Here is a 14,962-nt window from a genome sequence, read left to right as displayed (position 1 = left end):
TTTTAAGATCTGTTATACATATTAATTATAAATTAGAGACAGATATGAAGTGAAGGGTATGAATCTTTTAAAAGTAACAAATAATTGAAAAAGCAGGGAGTCCTTTAGGACTTCATCTTTATTTAAAAGGCCTGTTTCTCATTTGATTTTAGAAAGCTGAATTCTTGGACTCATGGGAATGTTCTTTAAAATGCAGGCTTGTGACTCTTCTGTTCAGACCTGACTGTCAAGATCTGATCTAATCTATATGGGTTATTATCAAAAATATTTTAATTATTGGTTCATGCACGATTTGAGGAAATTATTTGAAATAACGTTGAAAAATAAAATCTCAACTGTCAAGTATTTGATAGCTTTATTATTAATAAATTAATTTCCTAGGCATATTTTCAAGTACTGTTCAGAAAGGCAGCTGAATCTAATGCTTTTATGTTAAAATTTCCTCCCCAGAGTGACTTAAAAATTCTCTTTCTTTCTTTACTTGCTTGTCTATCCACAGGCACATGCACGTACTTGAACATATACAGGTGTTCATATGAGGAACCAAGCTACCTAACAAAAAAATACAGATATTTTAAATGGAAAAGTTAGCTCAGTTCATCATAGCATAGGATCCAGATCCTACAGCCAATTTTATGTATATAACAGCAATTTCTGCACAATATTGGACTGAAGTTAATCACATTACATACAAGAAAGTCTGCCTATCTGGGCAAATTCACACAGTGTTAATTTAAAATAACATAGAGAACAAAATACTACATACAACTACAATTACCAAGATAATTTATCTGTGTTAAACAGAACTATTAATTAAACTTAAAGTAGGTGTATAAAATTAAATTACATTTTGTGAGTTGAAACTGGATTTTCAAGACAACACATCATTCTGAAAAACAGTAATGAAACGGACAGAAAACATAACTAGATATAAATTGATAATAGAATTTAATTGTGTTTTAATTTGTTATTTTTCCCTAGCCTACATAACACCTTCAAAGTCAGAGAAGGATAAATTCTTTGAAAAGTAAGATAACTGGTTTTGCAGCACTTTCTAAAAAAAGATCCATGCTTTGAAGCATTTTCTCTATAATATTAATCACTGCTGTGCTTGTAGTATGATGAAAGTAAGCTTCTGTCATCTTATTGTTTTTTATCTTACAGAGGCATAAGGGGAAGCTTTGGCACAAAGGGAGGGCAAAAAGGCACAGGAGAAATCAACTTTTGTTGAAAAGAGTTTTGAACAAAACTGGCACTGCATCCAGCAGTATTACAGGAATAAGCTACAATGGGTTAAGGAAATCAGCAACAGCATGAAGTTCAGCAAAGCAAAATTCTGGGTTCTGCACCTGGGATGGAATAATGTGAGACGTACAGACCGGGAGACAAGTGGCTAGAGAACATCTCTGCAGAAAGGGATCTGCAGGTGCTGGTCGACAGCAGGCTCAACAGAAGTCAGTAGTGTGCCCTGGCAGCCAAGAGAGCAAAACACATCTTGGGATGCATTATCAAAGCATAGACAGCCAGTCAAAGAGGTGATTTTCCCACTATATTTAACATTAGCATGGCCTCACCGTGAATATTGTTTGAAGTTCTGGGCTCCACAATATAAAAAGGATGTTAAAGTGAAAGCATGCAAAGGAGGATAACAAAACTGGTAAAAGGGCTGGAAGATGTCCATGGAAGAGGCTAAGGACACTTGGGTTGTCCAGTCTGGAGAAAAGAAGGCTGAGAGAAGACTTCATTGCTCTCTACAACTTCCCGAGGAGAGAAAGTGGAGAGGGAGGTGCTGGTCTCTTTTCACTGGTAACTGATGACAGGATTTATGGAAGTGGTATAAGGCTGCACCAGGGGAGGTTGATACTGGACATTACGAAAAATTTCTTTACTGTGAGGGTGGTCAAACATTGGAACAGGATTTATAAAGAGGTGGTCAATGCCCCATGCCTGTCAATGTTCAATAGGCATTTGGATAATAGCCATATTGATATGCTTTAACTTTTGGTTAGCCCTGAAGTGGTCAGGCAGTTGGATTTGATCTTTGAAGGTCCCTTCTGTTCTGTACTGTTCTGTTCTGTTCTGTTGTAAAATAGGCAGGGGAGAGGGGAAGGGGGGGGGAGGGAGGAAGGCATTATTTAATTTTTTATTTATATATATATATATTTTTTTGGCCGGATATGTGAAAACAGACATGTTTACATAATGGTTTTTATGAACTACTTTTTTACAGTTTCCCATTCATTTCATGAAATGAAATACTCTCTTCCCTCAGAGCTGAAAGTATTTTAGATTTGTTGATGCACTGCCTTTAACTTTGCCACCAAAGTCAACATTATTTTAATGGTAATGTATTTCTATTTAAAAGAAATTTGCAGTAAAAAGTTGATTTCAGACTGCTTATGTGCAATCCACTCTTTTTGTAATTGTTTCTATAGGCAATATAGTCATAGGCAAGTCGTCAGTATTTATGCTAAAGATACAAATCCTGGTTCCAAGGAACTTTTCCATCAGGATAAACCATAGCCTGGAGAAAAAGGCAAGAGAAGGAAACCATATTTCTAAAAATCAAATAAAAATGGAAAGGTAAAACGCCCTACAAAGAGCCATAAGGCATCTGCAGCTGGCACTCACTGTGAAATTAAAGGATATTGTGCATACTCATACAACCCCACACACTTAAACACACATATATATATTGAAGTTTGTCTTGCCTTACAGAAGAAGAGCTTTAAAAGGAGAAATATATGAAAATACTAATGGAACATAACTGATTATTCTACTTAAAATCAATTTACTGGAATCTATTCAATTAACTTCAATAAAATCCTAGAGCTTTGTCTTAGACCTACGTTTTTGGTAGGATACTGAAAAGATATATGCTGTTTTTGTTTGGTTGTTTTGTTGTTGGTTGTGTTTGTTTGTTTTTGTTTGTTTGTTTTATTTATTACAGTTCAGTCATATGGCTATTTATTCCTTTTAAATGAGAACCGTATGTGAAATACAGATATTAAGCAATGCTTCTAGTTAAAAAGAAAGTAAAGTCTAACCTATTGACCCATTATGTCAATGAAGGTCATTGCGGTCACTTCAGTGAACAGTGGAATGTTGCATATGCCCTGACACTTTGGAGAAAAAAAAATAAATTTTGGTTTCTTGATTTAGAAATAAATGCTCAGTTTATAAAACAATGATCACAGGTTTTGCTGAATGCAAAATTTAGATAATAGTTACAATAATAGAGAACAACTTTGCAATTATCATTTTTACACATCATATATCGATATTTGTTCATTATCACAGAAACCCCACAGATAAACAATTATTTCAATAAATTATTGTATTACAGTTTTACTTTATTGTATTACAGTTGTCTCCTTTTTAACCTCTGCTTCTATTACTTGCAAACTTTCAAGCAGTATTTTCATATTTAAAATGGTGTTGTTACTGGAATGTTCATATTGTACTTTCTTTTATTTTCATAGTTCAAAACAGCAAAATAGAGGTCATAAGTGGGAAAAGAAGTGATGCAACATCCAGGAATTATTAAATGAATTTTGGCTTTTATGTTCTCAATATGAGAATAAGTCATAAAGATCCAAGATCCTGCTTCTTGTCCAGTAAAAGAAAAAGGGAAAGGGCATAGCTTGTCCTAAATCCAAAGAGGCATTAGTATCTCAGAAAAATCAAATTAAATTATTTGTATTAGCAGAACATGTGCCATCTTCCAGTAAGGAAGGAACAGCTTTGACATAGTTACAAAAAGTAGCAGGATAAAATTTTATGATTCATCAAATAACTTAAAATATATGTAATGCTGTATGTAATGTGAATATATGTAATATAAATATATATCATATCTAATATGAATTCATTCACTGGTTACAGACCATAGAAGTGGGATACTCTCTTTTATACAAATTAAATTAACTACTTTTTTGCTAGTTTTCTTCCCATCTGAGAGACGGAAAATAAGAAAGAATATCCAGGTTCTTATGAAACTTATGTCTCTGGTGACAACAATATCTTTGGTTGCCTTCTTTGAATTATTTAGTTAGAAAACTAGTATTAAAAGCAAGCAAGCAAACAAACAAACAAAACAAAACAAAACAAACAAACAAACAAACAAACAAAACAGTATTTGATCAGTATTCCTCTGTTCAAGAACAAAGCCTCTCTTCTACACAGGCATAGCTCAGGCTTCATAATGGTTAAAACATAGATGTGAAATCTAATTTTCCCTAGTAGCACAGCATCAAAAAAGCACATCCTTGACCCTGCAAAGACTTTTTAACTTGACCGAAATCCTTAAATAACCGACAGAAAGGGGTGGGTATATCAAGCTAAGGAGTCCAAATTAGAATGAAGTACACACAAAAGGTAATATTTATCTTACCCACATTAACAATACAGCATTTACAGATCTGCCTTGAGCTATCCATCTTGGCTTCCTCTGTATTCAATGAAATGAGACAGACCCCTCCAAACAAGTTACCACAGCTATTTTTGGATTAAATCAAATTTTTGTCAATGTCCCTTTCTCTACTCTAAACTTAGAAAACATACTTAATGTCTACCTGAAACTGCCATTTAAGCTTTTGGTACTAATAAAGCAACTTTAAATCCTTCCTCTTGTCTGGTTCATATCCAATGACTATATATTACAAAATGTCTAGGCAGATCTAGGAACAGGTACCAGAATCTCCTTCCAGCTAAGTATCCCAGCCTTTAGTACAAATGTGTGCTTTCTTTATCTCACGTTTTACTTGCAAACTTGGCTTAATTTCCAGTAAACAACAATGCAAAATGATTAATTCCTCTCGTCTGGATAGATATAAAATACATGGGTAACTCTGACAAGGAACTGCTATTAACACATGTTCAAGTGATCATATTTCCCTCTAATACAGTTGTTTAAAAAATATATTTAACAACCCTCAGCGACAATAACTGTTGTGTGTCAACAGCCTAAGATTTTATTTATTTATTTATTTATTTTTCAGGGCATAGCGGCAAGTAAATGATCAACCTGTTTTCCACAAATACTGCCTCTCTGTTAAGATTGAACATGTAGCTATCATCTCAAAATAGAAACACAAATATAAAGGATTTACGTGTGTCCAACTCTATTTCCAGCTTCAGGACTCACATGACTTTCAATTTGCTGATATAAAAGCCATCTGTTTGATTTGATAGAGGCCATTGATACAAGCCATACACTTTATATAGAGTTTTGTTTGGAGTTGTCATTAGCAGCTCTTCGTATGACATCATGAACCTCCACCTCTGTAAATACATGCTTGCTACTTCCCAGATTAAAATATATTTAGTACCATTAATGACACTAGTCTCAGGAAATAAGCTGTTGTTGTAACTCTAAGCAGAGTTACTTGTGAGTTTGTTACATTGTGAAGGGTAACATCTGAATGAGACAAAGTAGGGTTCCAATGTAATAGGATTAAATGTCAAAAGGATTAGAGAATGGTCATTGAAATCTGTGATCAAAACACCAGATGAGAAATTTAGCTCAAGATGGAGTCATGAAATTAATTATGTGAAAATGAAATAGCATAGGTCTTTTGAAGAACAAGAGCACATAATCCATCAGTTATACATCATTACTAATTGGGTAGCTCCAAATAATCAGACTCCATTATTACTATCAGGTCTACAAATAACATAAATAAGAAATATTGTAACAAAAACAAGAAGGAATGCAAAAGCTAGCACTTCAAGCTGTTGAAGTTCATGAAATGTCTTCTACTAAACATTCCAAGGGTTATCTGCAGTCATACATAAGCAACACAATGTAATTCTTATTAAATTCACTGATATTATTCCCATATAATTTAATGTGAGGTAGGTTTAGCCCTGAATTCTTAGTAAAAACTATATATAAATGGAAAATTAATATGCTGTTTCAGAACTGTCGTGTTTCAATTTTGAATGTAACGTATACTTTCATTTAGAAAGTTTTCTGAATCATAGTTGGAAACTCATCTGCAAGCTAATGTGACAGATTTGTCCACTCTTGAAAGCGAATTGGGGAAAAAATATCAGAGCACATAAATATTTTCCTGATTAAAACAAACAAATAAAAATCAACAATCTTTTCTTTGTCTTCTGTTTTGATTGAAAAGAACACCTAGAGATAGATTGTGTGCTCTCACAAAGCATTGAATCAAAAGTTTTCAGTATTTTGAAATAGGGGGAGAGAGAGAGGGAGAGATAAAGAGGAAGGGAGAGAGAAACATTTTCAGGGAGTACATCATTTGGCAGATCTTTATTTAGCAGGATTTATCAGGTCCAGGGTGAGTTTCTGGTCAGAGGAAGTGAGAGAGACTTATTTCTTCACTGGGAATTGATTGATGTAGTAGAAACAGAACCAAGTCACTATTTCATGTCAGTCAGCTCTTTAACATTGCAAGTATCCCAACAGGATATTCAGTATTTTGAACTCTATGATTATGTCAGTAATATGTCTTATGGTATCATGAAGATAAATGAACTTAGGCAGAACTGGCTTACATAGAAATTGGTATGATTCTGTATTTGGCTACATATCTATGACTACAGTTAAAGAATGAGGCTAGTTAACCTAGACATCATCCTGAATTGCCTTTCCTGTTTTTTTTTGTTTGTTTGTTTTTGTTTTGTTTTTTGTTTTTTAATAACATACTGTCACTGCATGATGCTGTATGTAGTGTGTGATATGGAAGTTTGGGTGTTTGTTGCATGTGAAAGCAACATTTTCTCTTATTTTTTGATAAAGATATTGGTTCTATGTGCATTAGCAACAAAATGAACTTGCAAAATGAGGTTTATAAACGTGTCCTTCTGTTTGGTTTTTGTTCAGAATTCTTCAAAATAAAGTAAGAAATCTGGATGTGGGATTCAAAAAAAAAATCTTTTTTCTGGCATAATGAAAAACAAATAAACAAACAATGACAACAACAACAAAAACATGATAACCTTTAAAAATAAAAAAAATAAAAGATAAAAAGATCTTCCTAGTTTAAACTTACAGGAAACCTCAATAAACTTGGATATTTATAAACACCTGACACAAAAACTGACATAATGATGACAGTTGTGTCCTAGGACTGAAGCTACACATGAAGACTGTTCTAAATGGCCTATGAATCATTTCCAATTTAAAAAATTCAGCTTAGCAGTCTTCCCACAATTTATGTACTTTCCTAATGGCTGGCTAAATTTATACTCAGATAATTGATATGTACTGGCCAAAGTTTCCAGATACGCTGGAGTTCCTGGATGAAATCTCACAAAACAGTAATAGATAATCATTTTCTACCTCTCTGGAAAAGTGGAAGGGCCAATCTTCAACCTTGTATATGGTGACCAGGCTTCCAGTATTCAGACTTCCATCATCCCTTATGTAAAGACACTTCAGCAATAATATTTTCCCTCTTTGGGAGAGATCTACACACACTATACGTCTCCTTGTTCTCTGACTCCAGAATCCAGCATCTGGGCATTATTTGTGAGCTCTGCCAGTGTCTGGGCCTTCAAAATACCTACTTGAGCCTCAATGTGAAAGCAATAATTCATAACCTCCTGTTTTGTTACATACTCATATAGAAATTTATAAGGGAGCTCTGAAGTACATCTAGTACAATTTCCTGCTTAAAGTAGTCTGAATTCAGTGTTAGATCAGGTAGCTCAGGGGCTTATCAGGTAGCTTAAGGGGCCTATGTCAGGAGGGTTGGAACTAGGTGATCTTTGAGGTCTCTTCCAACTTAGGCCATTCTGTGATTCTACAATTCTTCAGGAAAGTTTTGAAAATCTTGGTAACACTTAGCACAATAATTTTAATACAATAAAACTTTAAAAGTTTAAAATTGGCAAACAGAGGAAAAACATTTCTGGAATTAGCTCCTTTAGAAAGAGTAAGGACTATGAACATTTCTGAAACAGAAGTTTAAGGAAGGCATAATTTATTCTCTAGTGTCTTATATGATCCCATACGAAAGAATATAGTAAAAAAAAAAAAAAAAAAAAAAAAAAAAAGAGAGAGAGAGAATTGTAAATAAACTTTATTAAAGCTTTTTAATTTACTTTTTGAAAATTAAAATTCATAAGATATTATATACTGGACTTGAATAGTTGGAATGACAGAATTTAAGAAGCCATACAGAACAAGAGGAGAAGGAATGGAAATTTATCACTTTATATTATTTTCTTGAAGATCTTTTAAAGACTACTTTGTTTATGTAAAAAGTTGGCAACTGAATTAGAAACTGCCATAATGGGACAAAGACATGTTTTTTTTTCCCAGTTAAGACAATAGCTCAAGTTCTTCTGTGGTATGGCTTTCTCATATTTGAGAAGATCTATCTAGGCCCTTCACAATTTTTCATTTCTTATCTGTGTTGCAATTTGAATTTGAAAAAAATTGTTGTTGTTTTTTTCTTTGTGGACTGCTCTTTTGATTTCTAAAATAGATTCTTTTGCCATTGTAACCAGGAGAGCTGAGACATGTCAGTGAATAATCAGAATAAAATGAACAAGAGCTTACTCCTTCGCAATTTCATAACGATGACTTACACTCCAGATCTGCCAAAAATAAATATAAAAAAATACAGGTTTGTCCACCTGCTGTGTTGATCTTTCTAGTTAGATTGTTTCATTACTCAGACGAGAATTAAACAATTACTTATTCACAGGAGTATTCCTGTAGAATTTGAGTTGTTCCAGCCCTCTGACATCTTTCAAATCCCAAGTAAATTATACAGATATCTGGCTGGCAGCTTACATAATTCTTTTGGGATACACAGAACAAAGTAGGAAAGGGAGCTGAGGACTGAATTAACAGAGATTCATTAGAATGGCATCAGAAGTAATAACAGCACCTTCTAATATCTCCCCAAGAGTTTTTGAATGTTGGCATACAGTGATATCAAACTTTTGCAGATCGCTTCAGGAGGGTGTTCCATACCTTATTGTACTCAAACAAAAACTACAGAGGATTACAGAAGAGAGATGGAAAAGGTTTATAGATTGGCCCAACAGATTGTCTCCTACTGCTTATTTTCTAATCCTATGCAATGTCTGCCTTTAAAGGTCTCTAAGCAATGAGATCTCTACTACCTAGTTTGGAAATCTGTTTCACAGACATCTATATCTCCCTGCAGGTAAGTATTCCCTGATTTTAAGTATAAATGTGCTTTTATTCTTTATCAGTTATTCTACAATGTACCACACTAAATAATCACTCTTTATACATTATAAAAGCCTTCAAATATTTGTAGAATATTATGACCTACTTTGTCATCACCTACCTGTTAAACTTATTTAGCTTATTTAATCTTTATTCAGAAGTCAATTTCTGTCTCCTCTGTTCATTCTAGTTATTTTTTTATAGCATAGAGCTTTCAGCTGGAAGAAGATTTCACCATTTTCCTGTTACTTACTCTAGACTAATAATATTCATAATTATCATACTAGTGATTCATTTAAGGCTATATTGCTTTATGTTTATTAAGTATTCTCCAATTTTAAGGAATAGCAATGTACCTCCTAAGCTTACTTGAAAGTTATTTTATTTTTTAAAATACTATATCAAAATCTTGACCACCTATCTATCAGTATATTTTAGGAACCATATTGCTTCCTATCATTATATCTGTCTCTCTTCAACATGAGATTGATGACAGTAGTAAAATTGTTGAAACATTGATGCTTCTTTGTGAAAAATGCATTTATCTTAGGTTAGAGATTTTCTGTTATCAGTCTTTTAAATTTTACAGTTTTCTCCATTCTTATCATTTGTTTTTCAATTAATTTTGAGTAAAAGTGTAGATAAAAACAGAGAATATTATAATCCCACCTCTAGGTAGAAAAGAGCATAGAATGTTGATGTTATCTACTGTGTTTAACAATACAGATTTTCAGTCCTTTGGTACAGAATACTATACCAATAGAATAGTACATGCTAAAGTGGCTAAATGTCCAATTCCTTAACATTAGTCATTTCTTTGAATCTAAGTAGAAGAACATATCCTTAACACTGCTTGCTGAGAACTTCAATATAACACATAATATGGTTACCCGTCTGCGGTTGGACAAACACACGGTAAGAGGAATTGGGAAAGGAGAACAGGTCCACAGATAATTTGGAGTCATGTTAGCCTTAGAGAAACCTTGAAAAAGCTTCTGTTATTTAGTTCAGTCACAAGGATGCCATCCTCAATAGGAATCACAATATTTTCCAGTCCTGCTTCTTTGGAGTGGAGTTGTTCATAGTTCTGTGAAGTTGAAGAACTAGGCCCTCAGAGTATATATATATATTTTTTTTCTTCATGTTCAAGCATGTCACATCAAAACAAAACACCCTTTTTAATTTTATAATTTTATTTTGAATACATACTAGCGCTGTTTTTTTTATTTTTTATTTTATTTTATATTTTTTTTAGAAAATAGCACCGATTTTTTTGTGATAGTGCTATCACTTAAAATAAAACAAATTTGAAGACTATTGTGATGATTGTGTTCACAATATTGTTATAATTCATGATTTCTGCAGTGGTCTACACATACATAATATGTTCATATTTCCAAATATTATTTGTGTTATGTTACATTGAAAAAAAACTTCTTTGATGCTCTTATGCATAGTTTGACTACTTTTCTTTACACTAACATTTTTATTTGGATGCAATCACATGGTTATGCATTCTGTAGAGCAGAAGGAAGGCAGTATACATTTAACCATACACAGCTTGCTTAAGTGTCACATATCACCAAAGATTTATAATTAAATGATGAAGAAAAGTACTCATACTTTTTGCTTCAGGCATAAGAAAATCTAGGTTCATATACGTGGGAAATGAATCCTGCTTCTGTTTCATGTGTTTTATGTTCAAGTATTAGACCTAGATAAAGATTCATTACACAAATACTTGGAGTCCAATTATCCAATTAAATACAGTACACATAGTACAAATTAGATAAAGGGAGGTCTAACTGAAATGGCTATGAAAGGAAAATCACCAGATTAGAGAATCTGAAGCAAAGAGAAAATATAAGCAATACAATTCAAAAGAAAAATAAAATCTGAGGGAAAAAAAAAAAAACCAAAAACATTGTATAGTTGTGGTTTTGGCTGGGATAGAGTTAATTTTTTTTATAGAGGCTTGTATGATGCTGTGTTTTGGCTTTTTGATGAAAATGGTGGTGATTACATACCAATGTTGCAGAGTAGTGCTTACACTAAGTCAAGGACTTTTCTATTTCTCATGGTCCCCTGCCAAGGAGGCTGCGGAGGTGACACAGCCAGGACAGATGACAGATGACCATATTCCATACTGTATGACATCATGTTCAGCAATAAAAACTTGGGGTAAAGGCAGGGATGTTTGGAGTGTAAAACCACAACATGTATTATGAGATTATAATATAAATATAAAACCTTATTTTAAAGTTGTGTGAATAAACATCCCTCCACCATTTAAAAAATAAAAAATAATCTCCGATTAATAATTTTAAATTGCTGAATAATTCTTTCTGAAAACACCAAGAAAAGCACAGTTTTGAGAAGAAACAGAGAAAATTTTGCACAGTAAAGCACTAAGATAAAGAAAACAAAGTCAGAAAAACAGTAACAATAATAGGAACAGTAAATCTATTTATATTTAGGAATACAAACTAAGAAGTCCATAAACATGGTAGCATTCAATGTGAGAGGAGAAGACACAACACAATGAGAAACAAAGAAACCAATTTTTGTATTGGCTATGTATATGGCTTCAAAGGAAATTCAAGCCCTAGTATGTAAAGAAATGACTGAAACTTAAGAATAAATTTACATGAATGAGACTATAGTAAAAAAAGTCAACATTTAATTACTCAACAAATTCCAATTAAAATATATAGCGTATTTCATAATGGCTGGGTTCACAGAAGAAAGAAAACAAAATTACGAAATTGTATTCATTGTCAAACCTCCCATCTCACTAGCTCATCTTCTGTCAGTGTTTATGTTCCCCACCAATCCAAACTATAAAAGGGTGATTTTTTTCTGGTACAATCACATGTCCACCATTCATTCAGTTTGATTCTGTTTTGTCTTTCCTTAAAATAATTTTTTAAGCAATTAGCTTATTAGCAATTAGCAATTTGCTAATAAGTTTTTGCATTCAGGCTTGATGAATGTTAGCTAAATGCTAACTTGAGACCTTTTATAGTCTAGCCACACAGCGTATGGGGGAAGTGAAACATTGCTTAACATACTGCCCCCAAAAGAATACAGGATGGAAGATAGAATGAATCTTGGTTTCTTATGATGAAGGCTTTCTTAGCTTCTAGGAAATTAGACTATTGGAAAAGGAGTCCCTATGATTTTCCATGAAGTAGGCTAAGCTCCCACCACTTCCTGGCTACGCATTCTCTGTCTCTATCATCACTTATAGGTTTTAGTCACCATATGAATTTAAATATATTTCTTAAGCAAGTTTTGGTCAAGTACCCTAACAAATACCATCCTAAAATTGAGAATATTTTTTTACTCGGTGCATTACCTGCAAGCAGTTTCTTGTGAATGTAATACTTTGTTCCATTCACTTCAGGTCATTGTTTCAGTTCAGTATGTTTGATCTGAAAGAAATATTTAAATACATTTTGTTTCTACTGGGACAAGCCAGAGGATCATTAATAAAGAGCTTGTACCAATAGGAAAACCTGGCCCATCATAGATTCTCAGGCTATGTAAAATGTAGTTTCACGACACAATAATTACCCAACTCATAGACACTCCTTCTTTAAGGGGATATTATCAGAAAAATGATGAACAAAAATAAAAGGAATAAATACCTTTTAAAATGTACTACATATATTTTCAATCAAAGAAACTAAAGTTCTGGCTTTAAAATATAACAAAATCATTCTTAAATGAAGTGTCATGATTGAAAGAAAGATTTCAGATAAAGCAGTTATGTCAGATTCAGCTCTGAAAAAAAGAGAGCAATCCTGTTTGTAAAGGACAAGTCAGAAATGATTCCTATATGCTATTTAGAAAATAATGGTATAAATTCAGTGAAGGATGCTTCATAGCTACCCACGCACAGATTAAATGAAGACCCTTGAATCACAATTCCTCTATTCTACTCCTTTCCTCCTTCTACTTTGTAAATTATTCATACTCATGATGGCGAGTTTTATACCTTCATGTACTTCCTGCCAGCTTTTCTGAACAGGATTTTTCTCTGTCAGTGGAGGAACAGCATCAGATCCATGGTACTCCTTACTGCTTGTTTTGGGTTCTTCCATTTCCTGCCACCCTTCCATTTCCTTCTGTGTAACTTCATCACTTGTTGTGCTTCATCTTCTTTTGGGAAGGACTAGCAGGATAGGATGGGTTAGTTGCAAAAGCACAGGGATAGAAATATATCTGTTTTGTAGCTCTGCTGATATATACAAAGAATTACTTATAGCTATTTCTATATAAACTTCAGAAAGGCTTACTTAAAAGAATTCAGTCTGAGCAGTCTGAGACTAGTAGTTCTGATTAAATCAGAAGGCAATTGAATCATCTCTCCCCCCATTTGTGAATTTATTTAAAAACTATTGAAAAGAATCACTTCATTATGTTCAAAGGAACATATTTTCTTTATCTTCTTTATCTGAAGAATACTGACTAGAAAGAAGGATTCTTCTTTTAAAGAAAACTCAAAATGTGTCAGATTTTTTTTTTTCCACCAAGTGGTCAATGATGATGCACAAGAGGATTTCTATGTTCTCAAAATAGTTAAAATATCTTCCATCTAGTTTTGAACATTTGTTGTCTGCTTACTACCATATACTATATCCTATGCAACTGCACCCAAATAGCCTGTGGCCATAAATATGACATAGACCAAAAAAATTACATAATAAAGCTATGCAGAAATAATCTGCTAACTGAAAATCCAATATCTCAAACATTTCCTAGATAAATTTGTCATAATTATCAATTATTCATGACTATTCATTTCTTACTAAAGAAGTCATAATGAGAACCTTGTCAAGAAAAACATATTGAAATTTGGTCATTCTAATAGTATCACAGAAGCTGTGTTTTTAGACAATAGTTTTTTAGAAAATAGCATTAAAATTTCCAGAGAGATCTCCAATTAGAGTTTTCTTACATAATCACTCAACAAATACAAATTTGATAGAGTATATAAGTTGTTACGCTTAGATGTATGAAATTCCACTGATTTAATATTAATGGATACCATAGTATGGATACCCAGATGTCCTAAAATAATCAAATAAAGACATGTCTAACACTTAGTGCCCTCCGCTGAAAACACTAAACCAACATTTTAATATATCATATGCATAGTCTAAATACAGTAATTCAATAATTTACTGAATTATATTCAAAGCTAGTAAAAAAACAATGCTGCACAAACTGCTTTTATATTAAAGCAGAGAACAGATGCTACACAAAAAGCCTCACCTTCCAAAAGCAAGCAAGCAAGCAAGCAAGCAAGAAAGAAAATGTCTGAGCAAATAATTTTACGAGATGTAGAATATCATCTTAAAGCTTATATTAAATTAAACTCAACCACGTTTTGCATGCATTTTGGGTGCAGCTTGGTGTGTTGACAAGACACAGCTAAAATAAAGTAATATAAGAGTATAAAAATGAACAAATATGTCATCATAGATTTTCCCATATGGAATGTCAGTTATTGTTCCTAGACAACAGTTTATTTTTCAGAAAGATAATACAAAGGCAGAGTAGCTTTAATCACAATCCAAATACTGTAGTAAAGTGATGGAGCTGAGAGATGCCTTGTCAGGAAGCAGCAAGAGTGGGGGTGTTCCAGATGGGACAAGCCAGGAGCTGTGGTGTCTAGTCAGAAACAAAAGAAGAAGGAGGCCAGAGACAAACTACTTGGAAGATAGCACTAATGCCCATCCAGGAGGCAAGTCTGGAAACTCGCCCTTTTATGGCATC

This window comes from Cygnus atratus, chromosome 3 (assembly GCF_013377495.2).
Source record: "Cygnus atratus isolate AKBS03 ecotype Queensland, Australia chromosome 3, CAtr_DNAZoo_HiC_assembly, whole genome shotgun sequence".
NCBI classification, from domain to species: Eukaryota; Metazoa; Chordata; class Aves; order Anseriformes; family Anatidae; genus Cygnus; species Cygnus atratus.
The sequence above is the reverse complement of the archived record's forward strand: the minus strand, read 5'-3'. Positions refer to the sequence as shown.